Here is a 16,839-nt window from a genome sequence, read left to right as displayed (position 1 = left end):
TATTTCATTAGTATCATCACCTAGCCACTACATTTCTGCCTTCATTAGGCATTGAAGATGTCATCCTTAGGATAGAGGTACTGAGCAATTTTATAAAACAAGCTTTAAATGATAGCCTCAACAGTATAGCTTTTTTTTTTTTTTTGCATGGGCAGGCGCCAGGAATTGAACCCAGGTCTCCAGCATGGCCGGCGAGAATTCTGCCATTGAGACACTATTGCACCACCTAGTATATCTCTTTTAAACCCTCACATGACCCAAAAGAGTAAAGCAGTACTACCACATCAAACGGCTTTTGATGTCGTTAACAGCTTCGCAGGGAAGGACATGTGCTATAATAAAATCTGAATGTTGTACCTGTATACCTGATGAATCTGATAATGCAACTAAAGTGTTAGAACATATGAAAAGTCAAATTAATGCCATAGACACTGACTCCACCTCCTCAGGTATATTTGATTTATTTAGCTGGCTTCCTACAGGAATAGAGTCTAGGCTTCAGTCAGTATTACAAGCAGGACTTCTGACATTACTACTGTGCTGGTCTGAAAGGAAGCATGTCCCCTAAGAAAAGCCATGTTTTAATATAAGTCCCATTTCATAAAGGTAGAATCATCCCTATTCAATACTGTATATTTGAAACTGTAATGAGATCCTCTCCCTGGTTGATGTGATTTAGTTAAGAATGGTTGTTAAACTGGATTAGGGGATGACATGTCTCCACCCATTTGAGTGGGTCTTGATCAGTTTATTGGAGCCCTATAAAAGAGGAAATATTTTGGAGAATGAGAGATTCAGAAAGATTCAGAGAGATTCAGAGAGAGTGACACTACGAAGCAGAGAGTCCATCAGCCAGCGATCTTTGGAGATGAAGAAGGAAGATGTCTCCTGGGGAGCTTCATGAAATAAGAAGCCAGGAGAGAAAGCTAGCAGATGATGCCATGGTCGCCATTTGCCCTTCCAGCTGAGAGAGAAGCCCTGACTGTGTTCGCCATGTGCCTTCTCACTTGAGAGAGAAACCCTGAACTTCATCAGCCATCTTGAACCAAGGCCTCTTTTTCCTGGATGCCTGTGACTGGACATTTCTATAGACTTGTTGTAATTGGGACATTTTCTCGGCCTTAGAACTGTAAACTAGCAACTCATCAAATTCCCCTTTTTAAAAGCCATTTCATTTCGGGTATATTGCATTCCAGCAGCTAGCAAACTAGAACAACTACTAATACTTGCAAGCATATTCATCTTTAAAACATGTCTCTGTCTCTTATCCCAGCCTTGCTGTGACTGAAATACTGGAAAAACCTTATTCCAACAACAACTTGAAATTAAAAAATATATACAACCGCAATCTAAGAAGTTTCATTTCCCCAACGCCTAGAGTCAATGCTATAAAGCAACCATCGTCCAGATATCCCTCAAAATTGGGGAATTATCAAACAACAGAGAGGAATTATAAATGATTATGATTACTGAATCATTATATAGATGTTTTTCTTTTTATATAATAGAATAGCCAAAAATTAACACCTGAAATTACTGAGACTCAACCAGCCTCACCCTTATTTATACTTATTACTTTAATAGTAACAACCCCATCTCCTCTTGTTTGAATCCATAAAAACCTTGAACCCCTTAGACTTGGGGAGAAAGATTTTGGGGCTGTTACACCCTGTAATTTCCTGCTTTGCACCTAGCAATATACTCTTTCTTTCTTTGAAACCCTGGTGTCTCAGGAATTGGTTATTTGAGCCATTAGGCAGAGAATTCACCACCTTTGTCCAATAACATCACTGTTGCCTTTTTCTTGATTCAGCGCTCGTCCTGTTATTGCAATCTTTAACAGTTTTCTGGAGCTTTGAGAAAGATGTCTGCCGGTTCTTTCTGGTTATTCAAAGTGTCTCTGGTGGTGGGGTGGGGCTGGGGCAGGTGGGACAGTGGAATGGAGACCTTCAAGCATCTCACTTTGCTATCTTGATGGGTCAAGGCCCCCAAAGCTTGCATTATAACACCCAGGATTCCCTTCCTTTATTTCTTTGAGGCAGGTCCTACCCATCACTTAATACACCCATTAAGAAGTACAAAAAAACTAGTTTGGAAGAGAAAAGTATTGAGTTCAGTTCTAGAAAGATAAGTAAATTTTGGACACATGGAGAAGCACTGACAGTGCATTATAGGAGGATAAAACGGATTATCAAAGACACGGAAGGAGACTGAGGGTTGAGAATGGGCTATACAGACAACACTTTGGCTAAAGCATAGGGCATATGAATCAAAAATGGTGGGAAATATGTCCAGAATGGGAAACTGAGGCCAAAGTTACCATTGTGACTTGCCATAAAAAAGAGGCATTTAACTTATGCCTCCTCCAAACCTTCCACTTCTGTTCCCTCTGCAAACCTGTGCTGATATGCATGCCTTTCATGAGCTGCTGGGCCACCCATGCCCCTTCTCATAGGCCTCTAAGTCCTCCCCTTGGAACCAGTGCGTGCATGCAGTCTGCCATTATGGCTCTGACTCCAAGCACTGCTTTCCCTCTTTGCTGGGTAGGACTCGGATGAATTTTCCAGCTACTTGTGTAGACGTGGAAAACTATAACACTTTCATTTTTCAGTCCCTAAATACAGAGTACAAGCCACTGTAAGATTCACTCTCACCCAGGATAGGATGTGTGGTATGAGTTGAGGGCACTTGGGAAGGCTGCTCCCAGTCAGCGTCCCCATTGTTTGTCCACAGAACCTGAGATCCCACCCTCAGATGATTCCCTCATTTTATCAATGCATCCTGACTCCAGGAGTCCCTTACTAAATCATACACAATCTCTGTGATGGATAGCTTCCCTTTGCCCTCCAGATCCACCTAGTCTTCTTCACGCTGCTCTGTATCCAGGAGACTGACCTGTGTGGACTAGGCAAATGTCTTTGGTTTCCAGTTGGGTTCAACCAATGAAGACCTCCAGCAGGGATAAGAGGAAGAGAGGACTGTGAGGGTGGGGTTTTATTGCCCAATTTCATCCCTGAAAAGTCACCTTGGGCTAGGTAGATTCCTTGACCATAGGTCATCACGCCTCTCAATGCAGGCCTCTCTCTGCAACTTTCTGAAACAGCTGCCCTCTTCCTGCATCCTTTCAGGCCAAGAAGAGGTAATAGCCCTGTTACTACTATCCCTTGTGGTTCCCCTACACACGGCATGCATTGGTATAAATAATCTCTTTATTAAACCCTCTTTGCATTATCCTAATTTGAGCATGCCATCTGTTCCCCCCTGGGACCGCGACAGACATACTTTGATAGAAGCAATTTACTAAGCAATTATTGACCATAAATATCCAATTATAAATTAGTTTATGATGTTGCTTTTCAAAGTATAATTACCCAAGGTTGGGCTCAGAGGGAATGGGACATAGGACAATGTCTTCCTAAATATGAAAGTGAAACTACACAAAGCAACAGAAGAGGCAAGAGGTTTGAAACCAGGAAATCTCAGTTGGAGTCGTGGGCCTTATTTTTCTTATCTGTAAAATTAGGTCAGAGGTCAGCCAGCTTGAGGCGCCCTTTCAGGGAGGGGGTCAGGTGGGAAGGACTCTGCCCTCACAGCCTCTGTTCCTCTCATCTCGGGTGTTCGATCGGATGCTTTGAATCTGTGTTCTGTAAACCCCACAGTTCCAGAGCGATAACTCAGCGTCCGCCAAACTAGGAAGGGAGAGATGTAGAGAACACAGGAGGAAAGAGGCAGATTCCCATCCCTGCTCAACATGTTACATGTAACAGGATAACCACAGACGTGACCAAACAGCCCAGCCCTTGGGAGATTCCTGAAGTCATGGATGTAAATGTGGGTGTTCCAGTTGCTAGTCTTCTCAGGGGAGGGGGGCTTTGGTTGTGAGAGCGACAGAGACAGAGAGGGAGAGAGAGCTTGTGTTTATATGTGTTTAAAGAACAGTTTGGGATTTTTTTTTCCTTTGTGTGTATAATTCTGGAGAGAAGGACATTCCTCCCTCCCTTTTTTAGGTCCTACTGCAGCTGTCTCTGAGTGGGCTAGGGAAGCAATTCAGGTCAATGTGGCTGGGAGTGATGGAAACCAGCCCGAATCTGAGTTCCTGTACTCCCTGCAGTGGCCAGAGGACAAGCTTCCCTCTGGGGTTCAAGGATTTATTACAGAGAGGAATTTTGGGGAGGGGAAAAGAGACATACTCCTGGGGTGGGGGCTCAGAGTCGTTTAATTTTAATGCTAAAAGGAATGTAACCATTATTTTCTACCTCATTTTGGACTCCCACCTGGTAGAAGCAACATATTCATGATATAGAGACAATGTGTAGCACATAATCAGTGCTTAATTGTGGAATAAATAAATGGATGGATGATAATATATTCTGGGTAGTATTTCATTAGAAGGTAAGGATTCTGCTGTTAAAAACTTGTATGAAAAATGGCAAACTAGTTCCCATTAGAAGACCTCATCAGCTCTGATGCTTAATAAATGGGCACACTTAGTCTTTCTGGGTCCTTGGAGGTCCTCAGAAGACTATTAGGAAGGGTTTATGACCACCAGCAAGAGGAGAAGTAGGGAAAGAAAAATAACAGAAAATACAAATTTACAATGATGCACATTTTCTATCCTTGTCTTTGGCATCTTCTTTTATTTATGGTTCAGTAAGCTCAAAGGAAGATTTAAATGAGCTAAAGCCACAAAATGAAGATTTTTTTGAAAGTTTTTTATTTTGAAATAATTGCAGCCTCACAGGAAGTTGCAAAACTAGTACAGAGAGATCTGTGTACCCCTCAATAAGAGGTTTTAAGAACACAGAATGCAGTCAGATATTTTGGGCCACTTTATTCCATTTAATTTTTCTTCTGAAATGCCGATTACTTTAGATCTTGGGATCCAACAGACAGAATTGATCACATTTACAATGTCATCTCAGACAGACTTCTGATTAAGGAGTCAAATTGGCATAAAAAAAGAGTCATTGCTCTCTCTTTTAGACTATAAAGCTTAAGAAGAGGGTCACTCAATAGGGGAATTGCAGGAAATAAAGGCTTATATTTATGGTGTGATTTAAAAAATTTGAGTCCTCTGTAAAACCTTGAATTTGCTGCACGACTTTCTGAAAGGTAACCACTAGAGGGCACTCAAGGCTTTAGAAACTGTAGAAAATGCACATGGCTCCTTCCAGAACACACCGTTATCTGCCTTAATTTTTATTCTTCTAATCTTCCATAACATACTTTCACTTTATTATGAGTCTGCCTGATGAATGACTGCAGAATAATTTTCTTGGTAGGAAAAAAAAACAGATAATTCACTGCACTAAAACTTCTAAACTCCCAAATAGCCATGTTAATGAATATTTCACAAATAATTGAAAAATAATCCAATGTTCTTGCGTCAGTATTCCCCTACTGTTCAGCTTGTTCTTTGAACCAGTCACTCAATGATACATGATTCTGGTAAATCACATACCCAAGATTACCAGGATTTCTTAATCGTGAACACTCTTGTCTGAACCCAAATGCAATGCAGATGTAGTTTTGCATCAGCCTTTCATTAACCCTCGAAAACACCGACAAGGTTTGAGCAGCCTGACAGGAGAGCAAAAAGCTCTCTTTCATATATTATAAACAGTGTATGATGTAGGGCTATCATTCTCCCACAAAAACCCAGATATAACTAGAACTTCAAGAGGAATAAATTTGTATGTGCTTCAGATGCAGAAAAGTTCCTCTGGATGTGAGAGGAAATCAAATACTTAATGAAGACCTAGCTTACATCAGTCATTTGCCGGGTGCTTTGCCTGTTCAACCTCATTTTGCTTTCCTATCATTGTGCCTACGTTGGCCGGGGAAACTAAAGCTGCCCAAGGGCATCCAGCTGGCTAGGGACTGCAGTAGAAGCAAATCCAGGTATTTCCAGCTCCATGTGCCTTTTTTCCTCAGGGGAGCTCTGAGGAAAAAAATTGTCTGATCTGTTTTCAGACAATCTGCCACAATCTTCCTTGGTACTTTCTGGGACTGCAGTCCATAGTTTGGGTTCATCTTCAGTGGTTCCTGATTTTCTATATTTTGGAATTTGCTTGTTGCTTGCAATATGCTTTCTGTAGTTATGAAACTGCCCCAATAATAACAATAATAGCGGTTAATAAAAAGAAGAACCTCTTTATGGGAGCTGAGAGGTGGGAGAGGACAGGTGGGCAAAAGCAGGGAAAGGAGATTGCTTTTTACTCTCTGTAGCTCTGAAATGTTTTAATATTTTATGATTAAGATGTATTCGTGCATTACTCTTTCTTTTTTAGAGAGGGTAAAAAGAATCTAGACAAATATGAAAAAAACAATTCAGAAAGAGCACAATGCAGTGTATATTCTATTTTTGTAATATATTTATAGTAATTTGAAGATAAAGCCCCTCTTTTGAGAAAGGAAAAAAGTTGACTAAGCTTTCATTTTATGTCTATTTTCTCCTCTTCTTCCCTAACACCCCCCACACAAAAACACCAAAAGTCTCTAATTGTTTCCCTAGATGGAACAATGATGACTAAGTGACTGAATAAATCATCTAGAGTCACCAAAACTTCTTTCCTTGTAATCTGACACCATTTAGGGAATACTATGTAGGAAATTTGCAGCTGTTAGCATCCCCACTCCCTTTAAGAATTAAAGGATTTAAAGAATAGGAAAGGAGAAATCAATAGTCCCTAAATGAAATATGGATATTTCAATTAAACAGGTATACCATTAATTTGAGGGCAGAAATATGCTTCCCCCTTCCTTCTCCATAACTCTGGCACAGACCGCTTTGATAATAAAGTAAAGGAAAAAAGCTTAAAATTTTGAGGGTTCAATTTGTAAATGAAAGCCTGTTGAATTAATTTATGATCATTTAAAAACTCTAGAATAAAGATTGTACTGATAAACTGAAGTGCTGTGGGGCTAATGTCTTAGACATGAATCAGGGTTTAATTTCACACTTATGATTCAGTATCTGGGGAGAAAAGTTTACCACAGAAACACAGGACAATAGAAACACTGCCCCCTCCTCTATTACTCACACTGCTTTGAAACCTTAATAAAACTGGTGCATTGTGAAAGTTCCACACTTATTCTAATAAAATCCCCTTGTTGGGTGGCAAGAGTATTTCAAACCTCCAAATGTCTTTTCACCCTTCCACAGTTGGCATCCTACTTTCCCTTACTCGGACCACCTGAAGAATCAGGAATATCCATGTTTGAATCAATGCCTCTTCTGTGGGGCAAATATTGTATATATGGAGAGGGAGAGAGAGCGAGAGAGCGAATACTTGAGTGCTACAGGACAAAGGCTGCAGATTCTTTTGCCTGACACCCTCAATAACCAGTTCCGGAGACACTGGGGTTTCAAACAGAGAAAGAGTTTATTACTAGGCGTGTAGTAGGAGAGTAGATGGCCTAGCGGCCCAAAATCTGTCTCCCGGAACTGCAGTGATTCGGGTAGTTTTATTAGAGAAAGGATGGGCAGGGTTTAGGATAATGAGCATAGTGGCTCCAGATGATGTGGTGAGTGGTGATCTGATTATTGAGCATGTGCAGATTGATTACATGCTTTGTCACAGAATATATGAAACAAAATGGTGGAATGACATGTAGGTGACTGGTAGGTTAAATCCAAGCTATTGCGCATGTCAGGCAGGCCCACTGTGCTTAGATCTGAGCTCCTTCATCAGGATAATTTGGGACTCAGGGTCGGTTAGTTCTGGGTGGACCCAAAACCCTTCATTAACAAGCAGGGGCTATCTTTAGTGATTATAAGACTCTAAAGTTGAAAAAACTGGATCACTAGGTACAGATGGTACAGATGAAGGTTAGTCACACGATTTTTACAATCACAGGGGCAAAAGATAAAGGCTATACGATCATTATCAGAGCTCGAGGCAGCTGGATTATAATTTAGAAATTTCAGGAAGTTTCCTCCAGCTACTCCAATATACCATAAAGCAAAAAGGAATATCTATAATCTGATTCAGTAATCAAAACCATCCCTTAAATCCTGATTGCTTAGTTAGATGAGGTGTCTTGTCTTAAAGAATTAAGGGCCTACACAGCAGATTTTCCTTTCGTCTGACTTTCTAGTTTTCTCTCTAATTCTTTAAAAATCTCTGGATTACTGGCTAATATCCTTGTTCATTACAAACTTTTGAACGTTCATTACAAAATTTTGACATGTATGATTTCTATTTAACAGGTTGAGTGGATATGCTGCAGTTGTGTCAATGTTATATTCATCTATTTAATATTTTTACTTCATTCCATTGGCTCTTGAGACTTACTGGTAAATATATATTTTTAGGGAGTTTGTTAATTTACCAAGCTAGGTTGTCTCTCTTTCACTCTCTCTTTTTTAATAGTAAAGAAATTTATTATTTTACATAGTAAAAAGTTCACAGGTGAGCGGTGTTTTGGAGTTGATTAATTCAGTGGCTCAGTGTTGTCAAGGACACATTCTTTCCATTTGTTCCTTGGCTGTCCCAACTGAATTGGCTTTTGTCTCCCAATTTGTCCCCTATGGTCTCCTCAGTAACTTTTTCTGTTGATTATTCTTGGATTTTTTTCCTCCCACGGGTCCCTCCCAGCTCTGGTTTCCTTACCTAAAGGAGTCTTGTCTCAGAAGTTCTGAGGCCTGGGGCTTTGAACCTTCAGACTGGCCTCCACCAGGTTAACTGATCTGATTCCAGCTGACAAAGTTCCAGGCCTGAGGGCTGCTTTCCTGCCCCATGTCTTGAGAATGAACTGGCATCTTGAATTAAAAACCAAAAGGAGGTGGAATTCATTGTTTCTTCCTCATTACCGTATACCTCACTCTTTCCTTGCTTCCTAGCACATCTGATCCCCCTGGTTTTCTAGCTCTCCAGCAGGCCCTGCTGCTTTTCCTCTGGCTTGGAACTCTCCCAATGTTCGGATTTGGCCCTTCTCACAGAACATTCCCTCCTCTGGGAAAACTCCCCTGCTCTGTGGCTTCCCCTCTCTCCTCTCTTTGTACATGACTTTGAGATATACTGATGTAGTCCTTACCTAGGGAGAGATTCAGAATTCCATCTTCAATCAAAATTACTGGTCTTGACACCGGGATATTCTGTCATTCCTTTGAATTTAATACAGCCCAAGCCGAATGTCCCATTCCTTCCCTGCCCACACCTGTCATTGTGTATATGATATTAACATATATTATCCTATTTAAATATTGTTTAAAGCTAAGAACTGAAAAAAATAGTGGGGCCATATTCAGCACACACCATCTTTTTTTTAAAAAATATAAATGGTTCAAAAATGAAGATGAAAAATTGCTGCGGACAGCAGGTAGATATGAGACCAATTATATATAAATAAAAATTAATAAGTTCCTGCCCATGCACTACCCAAACCAATGAAAAATCAAACTAAAAATCCAGCAAATGGTGCTGCAATAAGGGGATACTCACATGAAAAAATAATGAAATGTAACCCCCATGATACAGCATACAAAAAGAAAAAAAAGATTAACAGGGAAACAAAAGCTCTAGCTCCAAAGGAAGAAGGGCTAAGTTTCACAGGTGACTAGTTGAGATATGACAATTAAATGCAATGTTCAATTTTTTTTTTCTTTTTGGTTCCTGGACTTAAAAAAAGAAAAAAAAATACTATAGGCTCTTCTCTTTCACCTGAGGCAGAGGATCTGCTGGGCCCTGGACAAATCCTTCAGCAGCCTTAGGCTGTCCTTGAGGACGACAGTCCGTGTGTCTGCTCTTGGGGAACTGTCATCATTGACAATAAGCACTACCATTTATTCAGAAATTGAGGGAGGGCGAATTTTGTGTCATGAGCAGCGGGACTGGGGGGGCCCAGCGAGAAGCAGACATGCATCACCTCTTCCGTCACCCCAACGTCCTTTGCCTTGTAGCTTACAGTCTGAGGAAGCAGGGCTCTAAACACAAGGCCTGGCAGCTGCTACCCTTCTTCCAGAGAGGTATGCTGTTGAATGAACTAGAAGGTTGGAGGACAAAGGCAACTTCTTGGCTGAGGATCAAATCCTATTGCTGCCACTGGGTATGTGCAGAGACCTTGAAGACATTCAAACCAAGGGTTCTGCCCAGGGGATCTGAAGCCCATCCACATTTTGTTTGGAGATGAAGGGCAGCTGGTTTCAATGGACTTAGGTACCATGAATCAAGCATGCGTGTCTGTGGAAGGCTCCTGCCAGGCCCTGGCCCTGCAAAACTGGGCCGTCCAGCAATGCACCAGCTACTACTGGGCCCTACAGCTCTTCTCTATGCGAGCCATGGTGTCATCGGTAAACAGACTGATCACCTGGTCCCTAGGCTGTGTGTTATGATGTTTGGGGAAGGCCCATAAAACATGGTGTTTCAGAGATATGACAATGTGGCCTTTGCTGTGCAGAACTAACTCACCATCCCATTAAGCCCTGGAATTCTTCAGAAGGCAGCACACTACCTAGCTCCTAGCCAGCACACTACCCAAATCTGAAGAAACCAGTGGTCATGTTGGAAAGGTGGACCCCGGTGCCTGGATAGAGGCTTCTTACCCCTCATTGGAATCTCTAGCCATTCTATCCAGAACTGCTCTCATATAGCTGGGGGAAAGGAAGGGTGGGGACAGTCATCTCAATCCTACATCTGCACTTCTGCTGTTTTGTGCCCTAGAGCTATAACTGGGCGACCTGCTTGACTGAGTTGGGGGGTGGGGGGCAGGAGAAAGGGAAACACTGAATATGGCACACAGCTCTGAGCAGGACTGCTGAGCTCAGACCATGGTCTCCCTCCAGATGTGGGAGCAAGAGAATGTATAAACAGAAGAAGAAAGCGATAGCAGGTTGGCACGGCTTAAAAAAAAACCTGCCAAGGATATTACTGGGACAACAGGGAAAATTTGAATATGGGTTGGACGTTAGATAATACTATTGTATCTAATTTACATTTTCTGGGTGAGATAATTATTTTATGGTTATGAAGGAGGAATGTCTTTATTCTTAGGAGATATAAGCTGAAGTATTTAGGTGTGAAGTGTCAGTGTCCGTAATTAACTGGTTAGTAAATTGGCTAGTCAAATAATTAATTGCCTAACTAACTGGTTAGGCAAAAAATAGCTGGAGAAGGCAAATGTGGTGACATTTAATGATAAATTAAATGAACAGTATATGGGCCTTGGCTCTACTACTTGCAATTTTTCTATGTTTGAAATTTTTCAAAATAAAAAGTAAGGAAGAAAAGCCATGACAGGTGGGGAAAAATCACTCTTCTGTTTCAAAGACAATGGGTGTGTGGGTGGGTGGGGTATTATGGTTCATATTTCTAATTAAGTTTATATTTAGAAACTTTAGAGGTATAATCATTCAAGATAGCAAATGAGGTCATTGTCTATTTAAAACCTCCATGGAAAGTCTGAACTGTTCTAATGGATAGAAGGGCTGATTAGGAATTCTGCCTCCTGAAGGCAGGGTTGTGTCAGTGTTCTCTCTGTATACCTCCACCCCTTGGCACAGAACGCTGGTCACTGGACATAAGCCCATGAGGAAAATGGGCTGGCATCTATGCAGAAATCATGGTCAGATATAGGAATGGTTTACTTGCTCTGCTGGGATTGGGTCAGCATGGGAGGTATGAAGTAACAGACTTAAACCTGCCTCTGTTCCAGATTTTCATACATATCATCTCATTCAACCTTTACAGCCTCGTGGGGAGGGAGGTAGGAATTATCATCCCCAACTACAAATGAGAAAAATGAAGCTCAAGAGTGGTTAGGATTTTTTTTCTTCCTCCTTGATTTCTCCTGCGTTAACTGTCCCCACAATTTATACCAGTGGCAAACACAAAGTCTCCACATTCATGGAGTTCACATTCTGTTGGAATCTTCCATAAGTTCCAATTTGATTTTGTTAGAGTGAGAACTTAGAGACACAAAACAATCTGTGTCCAGAATTACCCTAAGAGGGTTATGATTTTTTCCCAGTCTTTTCCATATGGCTTTCCCAGGCCGGTTCAATAATAAATTAAGCCTTTTCAAAGCATACAATTTAAGTTTTCATAGGAACAAGGAATATATTTGTATTCATATTTCATTGGTTTTCACAATAATGAACTTGCATAATCAGGATTACCAAGTACAGCAGGCAGAAATGGGTTTGGGTACAAACAGCACTGACACCCAGCGAGCACCCAGTCAATCTGAGGGAGCAGAAGAACCTGAGAGTGCCTCGGCTAGTTGAGTATCTCACATGCTGTGGGCTTAGTGGGTCTTAGGGAGGAAATGGAGAGGGTCTGTTAACCTGGTGACTTGGTTAGGTGGAGGTCAGTTCCAAGAGCTTCTGCCACCCCGGCTCACCTAGCTTCTTCAGACCAAATGCATATTGGACTTCGATGGTAGCTTATGGCACTCCTTTAATGAAGACTCAAATATTTGTTCCAAAGCTCTACAAAGGTGGGGGAGGCAGGGAGTTGTACCTTTGCTTAGCTAAGGTTTTCCTTTAAATAATATTCATAAAGGAGAAAATGTTCCTCTGTGTTGCCTTTTTGGGGATATCTTATGTGAACGTTCTCCAAGAAGTGGTTAGGTTTTAATGCAAAGCTGGTAAGTGGCAGAGCTGGGATTCAAACCTGGTCTTTCCACTAAGAAAACCTGACAATTATTACAAAGCCTACCTGACTCTATGCTGCCTTGACGAGAACATGACAAGAAAACTTGGAATAGCTTATAAAATTATCTACTGAATTTTGGAACTAACTTGCCAGTTTACTATGGAGAAGTCAAAGTATTCTGTGTCCATCAACTGGAGGGTTATCTAGGATTCCACCTGGTCATCATGGTGTTTCACACAAGTACAATGTGACTAAATAATTTCCTGCTCACATTCGCTGCGCTTAAGAGTTCTTGAGATGTACTCCTCCAGCAGCCGCAGAGTGTGTTAGTCCATTCAATGCCTGCTTTCTCATCTCTCTTTAGCTGATCATCTTAGGAATTTTTTTGGAAAGTGCTCAGGATTAATTTCCTGAATTTCAATGATCTTGCTTCCTACAGGCAATTCTCCAGGTCTGGTACTCCACTTTTTCAACATTCTAAGTGTGACTTCAAAGTTTTTTTTCTTGAAGAAAATATAATTGAGGAGCAGCTTAGTCTACCTATAGGTATGCTCCTCCAGAGGACCTCTTTTGTTGCTCAGATGTGGCCTTTCTCTCTCTAAGCCCAACTCTGCAAGTGAAACCATTGCTCTCCCTGCTGTGTGGGACATGACATCCAGGGATGAAAATCTTCCTGGTGACATGGGAGGTAACTCCCAGGGATGAGCCTGGCCCTGGCAAAAATGGGAAAAGAAGTGTTACAAATAAGGTATCAGTGGCTGAGAGAGTTCAAATAGAATTGAGAAGCTATTCTGGAGGTCACTTTTACACAAGCTTCAATTAGACATTGCTACCTATTATAACTTGCCAACCCCCAACCAAAACCACTCCTGTCAACCCTCAAGAATACCTAGGGCAATATATAAGATTCTACAAAGGTTCCATGCACTAGGGTAACTTTCCAAAACCTACAACTTCCAGATAGGTCACTGGACCAGATAAGTCCTGAAATGCAGAGGGGCCAGCCCTTCTACAACATCAACTAGTTCCATTCCCCTATCCCATATTATCGACAGTCCCTTCTAACATGAAAAAATTAGAGTGGGCATAGCCCAAATACCCCTAAAAAAGTGGGGGAAAGATCAAAGGTGATGGTGGAGTTATACAGAGAAGTGGTGGTTTAACAAATGAGTATGAGTGCTGAATCAGTATACTGATATTTCTTTTAGTCTCCAGTATCTTAGAGCAGGCAGAAATAAAAACCTAAAATTGAGGAATTATATCCCATACCAAACTCTGAAAATTGTTCTACAACTAATTGTTGCAATATATTTTGAAATTTGTTGCTTTTATGTATATATGTTATTTAAGAGGAGGAAAAAAAAACAAAAAAAAAAAAAGAAAAAATAAAGAGAAGGAGGAGTATAACAGAGAAGATAGGATTTAACAAATGAGTATGACTGCTGAATCATTAAATTGATATTTCTGTGGGTCTCTGGTATCTTGGAGCAGCTAGAAGAAAAAATGAAAAATTGTGGGACTGTAACCCTTACCAAACTTTAAAATTTGTTCTATAACCTCTTGTTAAAATGTACTTGGAAATTTATTGTTTGTTTGTATATATGTTATATTTCACAATAAAGAAAAAGTTAAAAAAAATTGACATAGATTTTGTTTTTTATGCTTTTCTTTCCCAAGGAAAGCTCTTTTTTTAATAACATTATTATCAGATCAAAATCTATAACAAGAGCTGCTATTTATTGATACGCCAGACATTGTGCTAAGTGATTTACATGCTGTAGTAGTTTGGATCTGTATATAGCCCAGAAAAACATTATTTTTAGAGATAATCCATTCTAGGGGATGTGAACCCATATTCACATGGGTTCACATGTGAAAAGCAGGACTTTTTTATGTGGTTACCTCAGTTAAGGTGTACCCAGCCTCATTCAGGATAGGTCTTAATTCTATTACTGGAGTCCTTTATAAGCAGAATAAAATTCAGACACAGAGAAAGAAACCACAGGATGCAAGAAGCTGAAATTCAGTGGGATACAGTACTGAATGGAAAGGCCAGGAGAGGTTGCCCAGTGCATTGCCATGTGACAGATGAGCCAAGGACCAAGGATTGCCGGCAGCTAAATGCCAGTCTGTGGGAAGATAATGTCACCTTGATGATATCTTGATTTGGACTTTCTCTTAGCTTCAAACTGTGAGCTAATAAATTCCTATTGTTTTAAACTAACCCATTGCATGGCATTTGCTTCAGCAACCCAGGAAACTAAAATCATGCATTTGCAAAAACCTTACGGGTAGGTATTATTCTGACTTCTAGGGGAGGATAGGTAACTTGTCCAATTTACTCAGCTAATAGGAGGCAGAGGCAGAACTGGGACTGGAACTCAGATCTAGTTAATGCCAAAGTCCATATTCTTAAATACAACTGCCTCCTGATTACAGAAACATATGTAGCTATTGTAAAAAAAAAAAAAAAATTGGAAGCTACAAAGAATCTGAAAAACTAAAAATCCCCTGAAATCTTCTAACAAAGGAAATCACCAGTAACAGTTTTCCAGCCTTGTTATCTAAATATATATATTTTTACATATATATAATAGATATTTCCAAATAATGTTACGTGAAAAGCAGACAAAAAACTTGCATTGATTTAATTCAAATTTTAACAAATGTGGAAATCATACATAATTAGGGTGCATACTCCATATTCATGTTTTTAAATCTAACATTATGTAATGAATGCTAATATAATTAAATATTACTCAGAAACATGATTTTTTTTGAAAACTCAGAAGTTTCTATTGGTCACCCATTCCCCAAAGGGCACCCTGTGTCTACTGCCTAATGCCTCAGACTTTGGTGGTGTTGGTTTCAGATACCACTTTGCCATCCACGATCCTGACGGTGGTGGTCTTGTGGATGCTTTGCATGGAGTTGCTGCTGTCCAGGGCATCATCGAGACTGAAGTCCTCCCCATCTTCTAGCAGGTGGTGGTAGGTGGTGATCTCAGCCTCCAGCTTGACTTTGATGTTCAGTAGGGCCTCAGACTCCCCTCTCCCTGGGTCTGATTCCAGTGCAGCCAGACCCTTTGAGCCACTTCATCATTAGGGCATAGCAGACTTTCACCACTGCCCAACCTCCTGCCTCAGGCTGTTCTCCAAGCTGGCCTTCAGATTTCTCATGGAGTCCAGGTTGATTTCCAAGGATGGACGGTATGTCTCAACTCCCTAAGTGTCATCTCAGCAGGTTCTATCTCAGCAGACTGAGAGGTGACCACTGTGGTGCTCTCTTCAATCTGCTGAGACCGGAACTTGTCAAGCTCCTTTCAGTTCTTCTGAACCAACTCGTCATATAGGGCTCAGATGTCTGCCATGATCTTGCTGAGGTCCTGAGACTTGGGGGGCGTCCACTTCCATGGTTAGCCCAGAGCTGGCAATCTGGACTTGTAGGGCCTTTACTTCTTCTTCATAGTTCTTCATGAAGAGCAGCTCCTCCTTGAGAGCCTCAATCTCTGTCTCCAGCTGCAGCAGAGTGACATTGGTGTCATCAGTGTCTTTGTAGAGGCCATGGATGTTGTTCTCCACAGACTGGCACATAGCCAGATGGGTCTCATACTTGACTATGAAGTGATCAGCAGCCATTGGGCATCGTCCATGAACTTCTCAAAGATCTGAGCCTTCAGTTCCTTGATGGTCTTTAGGTAGTGGCTCCAGTCCCTGACTGGGGTCCCTTCTTCTCCAGGTGTTCCTGAATTTTGCCCTCCAGCCTCCAGTTCTCAGTCTGCAGGCTCTTTACCCTGTCCAAGTAGGAGACCAGGCAGCTGTTCAGGGCCTGCATAGTCTCCTTCTCACCCTGGATGTCCTCCATTCTTGCTAGACCCCCATCCATCCTGTTGGCCAAGTCCCCAGCCCCCCAGCCATCCTGGGAGCTAGAGGAGTGGGACACAGAGCTCCTGGAGCCCGAGCTGCCAGTGCCCACAGAGACACTGGCCATGCTGCTGGCTGACCAGAACTGGTGGCTGTGCAACTGGACAGAGCCCAGGGATTGGTAGTTGGTGAAGAAGGTGGTGGAGCAGGTGGTGAAGCTCATGCTGTCTGGAGAGGAAGGCAAGAGGTTGGAACTCAGGATATGACCACAGATTGGAGACATGATTTATTTATTTGTTTATGTTTTGGGTGCATGGTCTGGGAATCAAATCCAGGTCTCCTGCATGAAAGGTGGGCATTCTAACCACTGAACTACCTAT

At 41.4% G+C, this 16,839-nt stretch overlaps 3 pseudogenes; 1 reads left to right on the top strand and 2 right to left on the bottom strand.

The window, feature by feature from the left end:
* Positions 1–7,218, bottom strand: part of LOC143655259 (cleavage and polyadenylation specificity factor subunit 6-like) — a 58,039-nt pseudogene extending 50,821 nt beyond the window's left edge.
* A 282-nt stretch (positions 7,219–7,500) lies between these two features.
* Positions 7,501–10,488, top strand: LOC143655258 (serine/threonine-protein kinase 16 pseudogene; annotated as a pseudogene).
* A 4,954-nt stretch (positions 10,489–15,442) lies between these two features.
* LOC143654833 (keratin, type I cytoskeletal 18 pseudogene) lies at positions 15,443–16,682 on the bottom strand (annotated as a pseudogene).
* Positions 16,683–16,839: the final 157 nt, after the last annotated feature.

Source organism: Tamandua tetradactyla, chromosome 14, assembly GCF_023851605.1.
Source record: "Tamandua tetradactyla isolate mTamTet1 chromosome 14, mTamTet1.pri, whole genome shotgun sequence".
NCBI lineage: Eukaryota > Metazoa > Chordata > Mammalia > Pilosa > Myrmecophagidae > Tamandua > Tamandua tetradactyla.
This window is presented reverse-complemented; position numbering and strand designations above follow the sequence as displayed.